This window comes from Belonocnema kinseyi, chromosome 5 (assembly GCF_010883055.1).
Source record: "Belonocnema kinseyi isolate 2016_QV_RU_SX_M_011 chromosome 5, B_treatae_v1, whole genome shotgun sequence".
Lineage (NCBI taxonomy): Eukaryota > Metazoa > Arthropoda > Insecta > Hymenoptera > Cynipidae > Belonocnema > Belonocnema kinseyi.
This window is the reverse complement of record NC_046661.1, coordinates 30,559,960-30,575,320: the sequence shown is the minus strand read 5'-3', so window position 1 is coordinate 30,575,320 and position 15,361 is coordinate 30,559,960. Positions and strand designations below refer to the sequence as shown.

Sequence of the window (15,361 nt, the reverse complement as noted above, 5' to 3'; positions counted from 1 at the left end):
GTGTCTTGAACATTTAGGAGTCAGTAGGGTAATAGCAGCATCTCAGAAGACGGTTTTATTAAACACCTGTCAAATCGTAAGAAACTTTTTAGACCAGAAGTCTTCAGCGAGGGGAAATTTGTCCAAAATACACATTTGCAAGATGTCCCGTTTCCACCACTTCGCATCTGCGGTCAAATTCCCCCTCGCTGAAGATCCCTGTTCTAGACTATCAAGAAACAAGTAAATAAAAAAATGTGGAGTGGCAGTTGTAGCTCTAAAAAAAAGCCTCCACAGGCGACTGTTGTTACCTCCAAAGCTCGCGGCCGCTATGTAAGGATAACGGCGGTAAATAAACAACTCCAAACTACATTATGCTCCTAATTTTGTACCTACAACACCATAGCAAAAGTTTGCATAATTAAATGATAACACCCTCATTCCTCATATCATGAGTCACTTCACTTATTCCGTGGCTATGATGAAAAACCGGATTACCCGAGAGCAAGTTTTGAAGAAAAAAATAAGGCCCACAAAAAAGGGTAACTTTCCGAGTGCTTAATCTCTGAAAAATAATTCTAACATTTATAAAGTAAAATTTAATAATAGGATTCAAGTAACCAAATTTGAAGCGTTAAAAAGAAAAGCATACACGGTAAAAAAATGAAGCTGTGACAGGGATATTATTCCTTATTATAGCCAAACATTTAGCTGAAAACGAACGAAAGAATTTAGAAAGATCCCTGGATCAGCGAAAATGAATATCCTTGACCATTTTCCATATACCAGGGATATCGTATATTCAAACCCCTAATAAGTATAGCTATAATAGGGATATTAAGAATAGGTGTCTGAAGCAATTACCGGAAGAGCGCCGGTGCATTATGGGAGCAGCGAAATAAAATGGCGACGGTCTAATCGGGAGCAGTGACAGTTGAGATTTACTTTGGACAATTAAACGCTATAACAACTAAATTTTTTTTCTAATCTGAAGATTGATTCTAATCGAACTTAGCAATTTTGTCCAAATTCCTGATTTACGAGAACAATTTACATAAAGTAACTAAATGTGTAACTATTCTAACTAAACGTTTTACCTAATCCAAGCGTACACTTTCTTTGAGTTTCATATATTCTCTATTCACTCGTTCGCCTCAAGAATTTTTTTCCGTGTAGGTTTCAATAATGAACCTTTTAATTACAAGTAGGCTTTTCTGTGTTGAATGGACGGATCAAATCAAAAGAACCTAATTGAATAGAAAAGGGTCTAGCTACAGTTATCATGAAAAATAAAAATAAATACGTTACAGTTAGAAACTAAAAAAGTAATTTACTTCATATTAAAAGTTACTACTTTATACCAAAGTAACAGTTTAAAAGCAAAGTTCGAACCAAATTCAAGGTTATTACAAACTTTTCTAAAGTTATCAAAGTCGCGTCTTTAAATTTTCGGCTTAATTTATTATCTTTTACAAATTAAAAGGTTTTGAATTATTACTGCGATATGCCGTTATTTTAAATTGAAACTACCATGAACTTTTTTTTTCAATCAACAATATATTTTACTGGACTACATTTGGTTGATTAATAAAAAAATTTTGGTTAAGCAAATACAATTTTTGGTAACGTAAGCAAACACGTATCTTTTAATCAACCGTGAAGTTGTTGGTTGATTCATTTTATTAATTCTACTAAATACTTTGCCGATTCAACCAAATTTTTTCGTACAATTAATCAAGTTTTAGTAACTAACATTTTTTGCTGGTTAAACAAAATATTTTGTTGTACGTTTAACACTATGCTATGGTTGAACTGGCAAAAAATATTGAATTCCGCCAAATATTTGTCCATGTGTATCAAATCTTGAATCTCTGGTCTCTAATGTTCTTCAATTTTATTTATTGTAGCCTGAAGTTAGTAGAAAACAGACTCCAACAAATTATTAGACAGAAAATCAACAACTTTCGATTTTGACGATATTTTTCCAATATTCAAAATGAAATATGTAACCTTCTATTTTTAATACCACTGACATTCTGAGAACTGCATTTTAAAACCTAATAATTTATATTCTCACAATCCGGATTTGCATCTGCTTTGCGAACTATAGGTCATCAGAATATGAAATATAAGCCTTTGCTTGGGAAAGCTCATGAGTCAGAGTGCATTATCCTAAACTCTAAGGAGTTAAGGCCCTGGTCCTCTTTATATTATTCTCCCACCCCCTCTGGGATTATAGCACGTTGGGTCCAAACAATGCGCTGTAACAACGCATACCACCTACTGTACCGTTAACTATAAAGGCATCCGAAATGCATAAGAAGACGAGTGAAGTGCCTCAATGGAATATAAAAGAACCGTTAGAATATTTATGAGTAAAAAATCTCATCCTCTGACTTATAAGTCTTCTATTACATAATAATCTCATAATTCCTATCTGTTTTTTTGACCTTTCCTAATTTAAAAAATATTCGATCCTCAATGTTGATAAAATTAAACTAAAAACCAAAGGCTACCGTCGAAAAATAGAAGACTACCTTACATAAAGCCTTATGAAAAATAATACATTTTTTTAAACGTCTCCATCAGAAATATATTCCAATTCTTGAAAATGTAATACCTTTGCCCGTTCACTGATTTAAATAAAAATTGCCATGAATACGAAAATCTTTCATTCATAGCGTTAAAAGTTTAATTACTTTCACATTTAAGAACAAATCGACCTTCAAAATATATATCTTTTATTGAATATGAATTTGAGTCTTATGTACTTGGAATTGAAGCGTTCAAAATTAAACACTATAAGAACCTTAAAATTAAAACATGAATAATCAGCGTTCAAATATTAAACTCAAATTAATTGCATAGCATTATACTGCTTGCAATATTATTTCCTAAAAAATGCTTTTACCATGTTCACTACTGGCGGAATTTATCCCCACGCCTTATTTTGAGCTATTGCTAAAGTGCCTTAATTTTTATAATATTTACATGCAATTTTTTTCCTCACAATAGCGTGAAAAGAAACATAATTCTGCGTCTAATAAGACCAAGTTCGAGGCAAAATGTCAATTTTATAAAAGGATATTGCAAAAAACGTCAAACTGAGATGGATTAAAAAAATGTATAAAACTAAAAGAAACTGTAAATAAAGAAATGGTATCTCTCGAGATTCTTAAATCTGAAATTCGTACATACGTGTATAATATTCGTCTATTGTTTACATCGTTTTTTAGAAAGTGTGCATCATCTCGACGTACAGTATTAATTATTTGTGGAAAACTAAGGGATATACCATTTTCATATTGAAAGGGTTCTAGAGAACATTGTAAGCTACATATACAAAATGTAAAGCAAATACCAAATTTATTTTTTTCCCCTAAAATTTAGTTCAAACATTTATTTTTGAACAATCCAAAAAGCTTTTGAAATCATGTTTTTAACCAAAATTATGAAAAATCAAAAAAGGGCCAAAATTTTCAATTTAGAATATATCCTAAGTTATTTGAATTTTTCAAAAAATATTTTAGGCCTTTTCAGTCAACAACTAAGAGAACGGTTGTTAGAATTTTCATAAGAATTACGAACAATACGTGAAATTAAAAAAATTTCCAATAAAAGTAAAGTGAAAACGTGATATAAAGTTAATCAAATAATTTGAATGTATTAACCTATTAAAAAAGTCTGTCGTTCCGTTTTGAAAATGTTAAATTCAAACATTTTTGCGGGTTGAAAAATTATGGTGGATTCTTTATAGGTTCAGTTCTTAGTAGCGAACAACAATACAGAATTAAAAATGAACCCAAATTTTGAGTGTAAGTTACAATATGTTGAAAATCTATTAACTATAAAATGAGTGATATTCAAAAAATTGTAACTTGCATGAGAATTTTGTTTATAATTTTTTATACGTATAGTTTTTCACTCGAAAAAAGTGTACTTTCTCACATGGTTTAAATGATTTCAGAATTTTCAATGTGCATTAATATCTATACTAAATTTTAAAAATAAAAAACTTAATGTAGAAGTGGTGACAATGGGTTGAAAATAAATAAGTCCAATTATTGCAAGCCTTATTAATTAAAAACTTAATGTATTCCAGCATTAGATTTTTAAAATTTGTCAATGTAAAGCACTGAACTCTAATTGCTTGTTTTTCAAAATTCCACATTAAGGGCAGTCCAAAATTGTCGGAAAATTACAATACGTAACTTATGAATGACCCCTTCACCGATTTAGAAATATTAAAAATTGAATAATTTCAATCGATGGTATTCGCAAATTGATTTTCAACCGATTAAAAATAGTATGGACAATTTTCAATATTATTAATCATAATTTCAAAACGAAAAAGGAAACAAATTGAATGATTTTTTATCAGTTATAACTTGTAAGTCTCTGATCGTAAAGCTGAATTGTCTTTTAAATTAACTTTTGTTCTTTCGAAATTCACTGCTTTTATTTTATAACTGATCTCTTAATGAAACGAGCTACGAGATTAAAACAATTTTCTGTTACCAGACCGGATCCTCACCATCAGCGCCGGCCGGCTACCGTGTATCGATTATGCAATTTCTAGAGGCTTTACAGTGCACAGTGTTTTTTTTTTCGAGAAGTTGGAGGCGTCACGATCCACGTAACCGACAAGAAGGAATGCGATCCTGAAGACATTCACTTTTTTACTTTTTATTAGGGTCAATTCTTACTCTACTCAGTTGAGAATTCCAATGATGTTACTATTACTATTACCGCTACAATATGTTAATAAATTATCAGTATATTTCGAAAAATTATTTAAATAAGTATTAAATAAATGTATTAATTAATTAGTTTCATCATTTATGGTCACTGTAGGCCTAATTGCTCTCACCAATTATCATTAGTACCAACTCTAAACTCTTGTTAAATTATTCAATCATAGTCTAAATATGTGAATACCACCCAAAACTTGTGTGCAAAAAATTAAGCATTATTTAATCAATTTCTGAGAATAAAAATGTACATTTCTAAATGCGCTGATTTATAATTGAAAGCATGTAAGTTCTATTGCAAAATAGAAGAAAGAGTTTTAATTTGTGAAATAACATAAGAAGTCGCCGACTTTAATTAGCTGAACATTAAAATTTGACTTATACGGCCCACTTTTTCAGAAATTTCGATTTCTTCATATCTATGATCTGCCTATACAGTATACATTAATAAATTGATGATACGAATTAATTAAGAATGTAGTAAACAAGACAGTATTTGTTTGGTGCTATTGAATTTTGACAACAAGATCTTAAGATTGTATAGTGACAATTGTAGATTATTTCTCATGTTTCTAGGAATACCGAAAATCTTGAGTCAACGCACACTGAAATTTAATTAACATAGCCGCCCTTTCCAGTTATTAGATTCACATTTTATTTTAAATATTTTTTTTAACACAAAATCATCCAGAATTTATTCTTTTTGACGAAATAATTATTTTTAAAATAAATAATATAGAATATTATATAAGATTAATTGAATGTCATATCGCAAGCCATTTCTACTTCCAGGAATATGAGCAACAGGGTTTACCCAAGCCAAGTACCAATCAGGTAGTCATTGGCAGTATTCGAGTTTAGAAATGATTGCACTCGATCCGTATATGCTAGCATGAGAAAATTCCGAAATGCATCGGCATTCTATATGAACATTTACGACATATCTTCTAGGAAGAGTATGAAAATGCTGAAATTAATTGAATCATTTAAACGGACCGAACAAAATTGTAATTTGACTCCTGTTTGATTTTGAAAATAAAAAAAATTCCTATGGGTTAACAGTCATGACCAATTACACAGTAAAAATTCTGGGATCAATTTTGTTACAGCTAATTTTAAAATTGGGTTCTATCTCGCTCTTTAGGTTCACGCTTTGTTTTAACTATGTATAAACAATTAAAAATAAAAAAGAAATTTTTATGCAAATTAGAATTTTGTGAAAATGAGCAAAAAAGCATGTTCTTTTGTTATTTATTGAATTATACACATTTTTTAAGTTTCACATGTCGAACTCGAAACTTTTTCAGTTTCAACAAAAGAAGCATTCTATTACTTTGTTATTAAAAATAAGTTATTTTATACTTTTGAAACAGTTTGAAAAGCGAGAATTTGGCCTTATTTATTTTATCGATTAAAAAACAAAAAACATTTTTCCCATAATAGATAGAAATCAACCCAAAAAGTATTTTGCACCTACCGGTTTTTTTGTTCTCATTTCTGATGCGTAAATTTTAAAATTTCTTTATCATGTAAATGTAATCTTCAATATTTACACCGCACTCTCTTAAACTGAACCAGTGAAATTTTCACGGTTTGAATCAGTATTGTGCATTATCACTGGTGAACCAGTGATTTTCCAATTTTGAATGGCTGAACCATTAAGTGACTCAATTGAAACAGCGCTACTGAATATACCAGTAACGTTAAATGATAGATTCAATAGTGATATAGCGCTCCACGCGGGCAAGACATGAACCTCCAGTCGTCTAGCACGCGTAACGTCGACTGTCAGGGAATCGCATTTCTCGAATGAAAACGAACCTTATTGTGTACTTGGCTTTGTGTTATTAAAAATTGGCGTTTGGATGCCATAAGCAGCGGATATAATGTCTTTTGCTTGAAAGTGGGAAGGCCCCTGGAAATTTGAGTTTGACTTTAAGCGACGCGACGCGTTAAAATCACGACAGGCCTTCCCACAATTATTAGGCACAACATATTGTAGCCCGGCCTTCTTTTATTGTTGTAGGAATAAAGTGCGATTTTTAAAAGATTATTTTGAAACTGTTTCCACAATAGTGGTGAAGGATAAGTGTCATACCTTATCAGCTGGCAGGCAAAAGGCGTGCGGCCAGCTGACTGTTGGTTCTGAGAAATCAATGAAACTCACTGATTAATCCAGTACATGAATTCCACTGAGTAAGACAGTGAATTTTCACTGATTGCCAGTGACACACTTCTGGCTATTTCAACCAGTGGTATTTCACTGTAAATCAGTGAGACAATACAATTTCAACAATTTCACATAAAATACATTTTTTTTTAAAGTAACAATTAAAATGAAAGTTTAAATTTACTTCTCAAACATTTTATTTAATTTATGATTGGTTATTTTTTTATAAATATTTAAACATTGCTAAATATTTAAAAATAGATTTTTTCTTAATTAGAATTTTCTAAATTGAATGGGTTAAAAATGGAATATCCAGATCTTTTGGTACGAGAAAAACTGATTATTTTCTTCATTATTGCCGTAGCTTGAATTTCAACCAAGAGCTGTCTCCTGATTGGAGCGCCAACTATTGGATTAGTTCACCGGTCGGACGCTAAAAAAATCAGAAAAGTGGGTGCGATGCATGAGGCTGGTTTGTGCAAAACATATATTCACGTATGTAGTTCAAAACAAAACAGGCACAAGAACTGAGTTATTTTAGAAAACCTGAAATAACAAATTTCTTTAGTCACATTTTTTAACCAAAAATAAGTTTTGACAGTTATATCTGCTAAACTATTGGATGTGTAATATTGAATTATATATATGCACACATAATATTAATGAATCCATTTTTTTTAAATTGCTCTAAATTCATAAAAAATTGGTTAAGTTGATTTGATATTCGGCATTTGAAGTTAGAATAGGAAATATGTGTCTGTGAAATTCAATTAATTCGTGTCCTCTGAAGTTTACATCGTATATTTTAGTAATAAAATAAGAATTTATTATTTATTCTCACATGATTCATAGCATGTGACTATAAATAACATATACTTTCTAAAGGAATAACTTAGTTGAAAAATTCGGGTGACAAAGGATGATAAATGGCAATCGAACGTGTTGGAAATTTGAAAATCTCATTGAATTGCATTATACAGGGTGTAAACGCTGGGGCTTACCAAAAATTCTACAAACCCGCATACATGCCCATCAGAACAGCATTGGCGTGTAAGCAGGTTTCCATACTTTTTGTTAAGCCCCAGCGTGTCCCCCCTATATGTTCACTTTACAAGTATAAATGAGTGTTTTTGCTAAATATATAAATTTTAATAGTATATTGACTTATTGCTAATACAAATTAAAATAATAAATCAATCATTATTATCCAAAATATGCGTGGATATCAGTCCTGCCCCTCTTAACTATGTCTGCTTATATAATATCGAAAATAATATTACCTCAGAAACATTTGGTAATTATTTTTAATCCAACTATTGTTATTTTTTCTAAAAAGTGGTTATTCGAAACATAAAATACTCATCAATTATAAGTCGATACTTGAAAATACAACATTTTTCATTATAGTCGAAATCTTAAACTATGTGAAAATGACCCAGACTCTTTTTAGGTACCGAAATAAAGTGTTCACGGCAATTATACTCTACTTCAGTGCTATTTCCACAAAAATTTACTTAGTAAGCCCCCAAAAATATAAAACTGGTTCTAACGATTTTTTTTGTATTTGTCTGAAAAAGATCATGAGGTGTTACAAAAATGAGAACAGAAATAAATCGATAAGTGCAGAACTATTTGGGTCCAGTCATCGATACGTTCAGAGGGAAGGGAGACCGTCAAAGTAACATTTTCCATGTTAAGAACAATGGAAAATTTATCACACAAAAGGGGGATGGGAGTATACAACATTCTTAAAATATGTATACAATATTTTATGAATACCCCAGGAATCTGAATATTGTCGGAAAATATATGAAGTTTTCTATAGGACTTTTTTCAGCTCATTAATAATTGCAAAAATCGAATTTTTTCAAGAATTTTCAATCAAAATTCCCCACTGAAACACTCTCTCAATTCTCACATTCGTCCCTGACAAAGGAAAGCTTATAGGCCCTAAAAGAAATCTACGCCCGTCTGTACTGTCAGATTCGATTTCAGATTCACTGAGTTAGGTAATAGACCGCGGTGCACGAAGCATGAGCACGAAACGAACTCGGTCTCGTTCTCCTGAAGTCAGTCTTCCTGCGAGACTCGCAACGACAAGACCTTAGTTATACAATACACCTTTTTTCGCGAATGATGCAGTACGTGCACGACAAAAAACGAAAATTTCGAAAATCGATGTGAAAATTTAGTGATGTAACAGCATCGAAATTTCTCTCAATTTTGGATTAGGACCAACATTCATAGTAAGTTCTTAGCAGTTTTTAAATGTATATTTCAACATTAAGAATTGGAAACTTCAATGCTTACAATGTTTTGTTCAGTAATCATAAAGTAAAATAACTAAAAATTAATTTTTCTAAATATACTTATCTACAATATAAATGTTTAACTATGTTCATTAAAATTCGGTGAACGTATACCAAATTTTGTCGGTGTTCCCGAACACATCGAACTTAAAAATAGTCTCATAATTTTTACTAAAAAACACTAATTCCATAGCTAGGATTCGGGAACTAAACAAACGTTTTAAAAAAGTTAACTGTTTAAAATGTAGTTATATTTTTTTAACTAAGAAATTTTCACAACCATTTGTCCAGGGAATATGTTAAACGAAATTGATAAAAAAATCCATAACAATTTGGAAAAAGTAAAAAATAAAATATTTTGGAAATAAGAAAAATAATTTTCTTCCAAAAACCCACCTTTTTGTTTTGCTGTTAAATTTGTTCATATAATTATGTTTAAATAATGATGTGTAGGGAAAACCAACATACCGCAGATGAAAAAAATCAAGAGAAATTAACTCCATCAGTTTTCAAAAATGAAGACAATAAAAAAAACTTCATATATTGAATTGAATATTTGTATCCAAAAAATATTACGAAATCAGTCAATTAGCTGTATTAGACATATTTATTAGGCGCAGTCAAGGGTACGTTTTTGACACCTCTATCTATCAATAGATAATTGTTTCTGGCATTGCTTCTGGCAGGCCAGAATACTCCAAATAATTGATAATTATAAATGATCAGTAGTATACTTACAAGCAAAATCAGTCTATTGAGTAAGTAATAATTGAAACTACGATTATTATATAAAAATAACAAAAGCTAACATTTTTGACATTTTTTGTATCCTTGACATTCCGCGAGATTCGTATGATCGGTACGAGATGTTTGATCTTCATACCATGTAAGCTGACTTGTGATGACAGAAAAGTGCAGATTTTGTACATACCTTAAGGCCATGTGACGAGTAGGTCACGTGAGCAGATTCCTACTTTATTCTCACTTTTTTTATTTCCCACCTTATTTTCACCCGAAGCGTCACATCGAGTTGAAAGTTTGGGATAATAAATAAGAAGCACTAAGAAAGGTGGGTCCGGTCCTAAATTTGAATAGTTCTGAAAAAAGCAAAAAAAATTGTTTGCAAAAAAGAACTTTTCACATAATTATACAAATTTAGGACCAGACCTACCTTACCAGGAAGGTAGAAATCTGGTCACGTGACCCACTCATCACATGACCTTAATCCCAAAAATGATATCTTTTCCAAAAGACTATTAACACACTAAAATCTATGAGCTTTTTAATAACTAATATTTAAACTATTTTATTGGTTTATTATTTACAATAACTTTAATTTGAATAATTACTAATCAAAATAAACACAACCTTTAACTTTAAACAACTGCGAGATAGTCGCGGAGCCACAAAAATGTTGCTTTAAGGTAAAAAGTATGAATAATGAAGAGGCAACATTTTTTGCAAGTAAAAAATTAATATTTGGCTCTCAAACACTATATAATTCTAAAATCTCAATGAAACTTCGCCAGAAACTGTAAAATGCTTACTCAAATGTTATACTAACAAAAATAATGAACAATTTTTGCCAGTTTTCCAGTTAATTAGGATTATCTACTGTAAATCATTATTGATGTAGGGTGGTTTCCCCTACTGAGAAAATGGCGGGTGTGCTGCATCACAAAATTCTGTTACTATAGGTAAAAGCGTAAAATAATTTGAATAAGAAAAAAATTATATTATCATTTACGAATTTAATTTTCATGTGATAACAACAATATAGTTTCATTTCGGTACTAATTTGAGTACTAAAAGTAATGTACAAATACTGCTTCGAAATGTCAAATTTTGAGGTTTTCAGCTCGATATTTCTCTGTGAGTATTATTTCAGAATAGTGAAATTCAAATTATCATAAAAGATATGGGGTTAAATTTGTCACATGTCCCCGCCTAAAATTTTGCTGTTGCTAATTTTTATTCGAACTTTGTCAGATTGCAGTGCAAGTGGACCTCTTTAAATTCTGTAAAGGAGGCACATTTAGTACAACGGATTGTCAAGATACAGGGGCCCGAATTCTCGATGATTCACCCCGACCGCTAACTTTTAATTGTACTTAAGGGCATGCTCTTCGGTGACCACGTCATCAAACTAGTCCCCGGTTATGAGCATTTTTTTGGTGTTCACTGTGTTTACACGGATTGAGATATCCTGTTTAAAATTTGACAGTTTAAATAAAAAGCACTAAAGAACGTTAGTATACATCAATATGTTTATAATTTTAAAGTAAGTTTATTTATAAATTGATAAAATAGGATCTTACCATTCGAGTTATGGCAATATGCAGATCATTTTTGGTTTGATGCATTTCAGATTTTTTGACACCAATTTTTGACTAAATCGTCTAAGCCTTGAAAAAAATTAATATAATATAAGCAATAATATTTGCACATTCGTTGCAAATGAACAAGAAAGTATCTGCACACACGTAACCTATCATTATTTTCAAAGCATTTTTAGCGATTTCTAGCGGAGAAAAAAAAGAAACTTTGAACGTCGATTAAGTCGAGATCACGTAACTAAGTTCGTTTATAAAATTTTTGTGTAGAGAATGAAATGATTTTCATTCTTTTGTCCTCACTGTGTCCACACGGATTGAGATATCGTGTTCTGGATTTAGGAAGTTCTAGAGAAGGCACTAAGGAACGTTTGTATATATTAAAATGTTTATAATTACGAAGAAAGTTTTCTGGTAAAATACTATAGGTATAGGAAATAAAATTTTAACGTCGATAAAGTAGATGCCTCGATTTAAAAAATTGAGGAACATCTAAGAATGTGAAACTCGGAAATCCGTCCAAGTCCCCTCTTGAGAAATGTGCATCTTCAGAAAATAATTAAAATTTTCTAATGGTTATATATTCGTGTGGATTTTTGTTACTGGTGTGAAACAATTCTAAGAAAGTAACAAAACCAATAAATTTTCGCCCGGGGACGAAAGATAAGGCGAGTCCGACGCTGAGTCCCGCTGATTAGTTCACTGTCACCAATAGTTATCAGCTGATCGATTCAACTTAAAAAATTAGACGTCAAGAATTATGGAAGTTGGTTGGAGAAGTCCGAAGAGTCAATTTTAGCACATTGCTGGTCTTGCTATATTTCCAATTTGAATTTTATCTTTTATTTGTAGGCACCAAAAAATGAAAATCATTCTACACAAAAATTTCATGAACGAACTTAGTAACGTGATCTCGACTTTATCGACGTTCAAAGTTTCTTTTTTTCTCAGCTAGACATCGCTAAAAATGTTTCAAAAATGATGACAGGTTACGTGTGTGCAGATACTTATTTCTTGATTTGCAACGAATGTGCAAATGTTATTGCTTATATTAATTTTTTTCAAGGTTTAGACGTTTCGACACTTCGTTTTAATCTTAAAAAAAGTATTGAAAATAACAAATAAAATTCGTATAATAAGAAAATATTTAATTTATAGAAGGCGAACTCTTTAAGGACATGTGATACTTCATCGTGTGGTCTATCGGGTACAGTTCTCCCGGCTTTTTTCCCACAAAAATGAAAATTTTTAAAAACTGAATTCGGCGATGCTATAAAATATCATAACAGACGTCCCCGGACCAAAGATATTATAAGTCTAGATGCGGCACGTGTATGGTTCGAGGAACTAATTGTAGACGGCGCTTCCGGCGAAAATTGCCCGATCCCCCCATGCTTCTCAACTCGAAAATCGCACTCACCAACTACTTTGCCCCTGCAATCTTCACCCGTCGAACAAATCCATCAAATAGCCGATACTAAGTCGGTAAATACTAAATACTTCAAAATATAAAATACAAATCTTATATCGAGCAATGAAAACTTAGTGCCTATGAATTATATTATTTTGTTGTTTTGATAAAAAGCGGTAGAAATTCTACTAAATGAAAATATACGTTTGAAGACATTGAAAGTTTTAATTGATAAACATATTGAGTTGAAATTTAAAATAATTAATTTTTCAGATAAATATGATCGTACAGCGTTCTCGCATGTATAATTAGCGATTTGGAGTATTTAGATGTAGAGTTAAATTTTATAGGAGTACCACTTCCCTTACGATTATTAATTTAAGTAAACAATAATTCGTAAATTTCTATGTTTGTTTAATTAATCATGAATTAAATAAATTATAATGAAACGATAAAATTATATAATAAATATATTTTTCATTTTATTTCTTTATATAATATTTTATAGAAATTTATGTATCTTACTATGTATGTAAATTATGTTCCGATTTTTAAAATTGAGAACCCCATAATTTCAAAATTGAACAAATGTATTTTTGAATTTTACTCGAGTGGTTGATCAGAATAAACAAATATTTTGCCTAACATTTCTCAATTTAAACTAAAAGGTCAGAAATTATTGAAAAGTTTTAAACATATTTATCTCTTAATTGTTAGTTTGTAATAAAATAATCTGTAAATGAACTATTTGTTGTCGCGGGCACATTCTTATCGGGCGCTGAGCCCGTGGCTCGCAAGTTTGAGCGCGCCTGAGGCGCGCGTCTTTTGATTCCCGCGATTCCCGCTCAGATATTTATTTTTTACATTTAGAATGCTTGAATGAAACTTTATCAAAAACATAACTTTAGATCGCAGTATTTATATGCGTGTTCATATTCTAAATTTATTTCTCAAATAAGTATAGTTAAAGATTACATTTCTCAAAGCTCTGTAGGCTTTGAGGTACACAATATTATCGTGACACTCACGCTGAGCACTCGTTTTTTGACAGACAGTTGTAAATTTATGTTTTATGAACCACCTTAAAATAAACTTAAAAAATACAATTCTTTTTTTTTTAGACATTTTTCTCTATCTCGCGTTGTTATGCTAATAATAGGATTTTGGTTTTCATATTATTTTTTATACATCTATAAAGCAAAATATCCTACAAGTCTTCTTTCAGATTTTTTACGTATCATGCGTCTTTTAGCGTAATATTGGAATTTACGATTATCTGCATATATTACTTACGATAAAACAAAATTAGGAGTCCTATTGAAAAGTGTTTTAAAGAAATTTTGTAGTATTTTTCAAAACCTATCATTTCTCTTCGAGACTTTTTGTCGTATTTTGCGTCATTTGGCTCAAAATTTGAATGTTGTGGTGTCAAATTTCGGGCAATTCTAATCCTTTCTCCATCATAAATAATAAGAATGTAATAAATGAATACAAATTTGTATCACTTTCTTGGGCGAATAACTTTTTTCTATTAATTTGTTCTTGTAGCTTTTGTTGTTTTTCCACAAATTTTTCATTTTTATTTTTAATACTATTTTTATGATCAATACCAAAACTACGTGTCATGTCAAAAAATAATTTATAACAAATTTGGAGCTCTTTTTCGGGTAAATAATTTTTGTTAAATAATTTTTTTTTCGTAACTTGTACCATTTTTTCACGACGTTTTTTTTATATTTTCAATGTTATTTTTCGCGAATAAAACAAAAGGTACGCATCCTATCAAGAAGTGATTATTAACGAATTTGTAGATCTTTTATGAGATCGCAATTCTTGTTGATTCATCTTTTTTCGTATCCTGCATAGTTTGACCACAAAATGGGACTTTTCATAGCTCATTATTTTTTATGCAATAAACATTAGAAATTTCAATTTTACAAGAAAATCCAAAAAGTTTGTATGATAATCTTGTAGGGCTTTTAAAAAGCAATGTTTTTCTTTCCCTTTTTTCATATTGTACGTTGTTTGGCTTATAATTTTGATTTTCCATTGATATTAAAAATTTTGAAAATGCTATAACTAAGAATTTTTTTGTATAAAAAAAGTAATCAGGATAAATTGTTTGTCCTTCTGAGTACTATTAATAGCCGTAAATAAAAATTTGAAGTATAAGAAAATGGTCCCAAAATTTGTATTTTTATCCAAAATGGCTGTTAACGAACTCGTCCTTTCTTTTCGGAATTTAATCGAAACTTTAAGGGGTCGTCAGTAAACTGCATTACCATTTGCATGGGTGGGTGGGGGGAGGGTCATGCTAAAAACTATGGTTCGAACAGGGGTTGGGGGTCAGTGGAAGAAAAGTTACGAACTTAGATAACATTTAGTATGTTTCCTTATTATTAACTTTT

At 30.7% G+C, this 15,361-nt stretch overlaps 2 protein-coding genes across 5 annotated transcripts in view; one reads left to right on the top strand and one right to left on the bottom strand.

The window, feature by feature from the left end:
• Nucleotides 1–15,361, bottom strand: part of LOC117172335 (centrosomal protein of 135 kDa) — a 316,377-nt gene that overhangs the window by 124,991 nt on the left and 176,025 nt on the right. The gene's annotated exons all lie outside the window — the stretch shown is intronic.
• Nucleotides 8,912–15,361, top strand: part of LOC117172337 — a 91,144-nt gene continuing 84,694 nt past the window's right edge. For both annotated transcript variants that reach the window (XM_033360142.1, XM_033360141.1), the window contains exon 1: nucleotides 8,912–9,146. The gene's annotated coding sequence lies outside the window, so the exon portion shown is untranslated. The remainder of the gene's footprint in view (nucleotides 9,147–15,361) is intronic.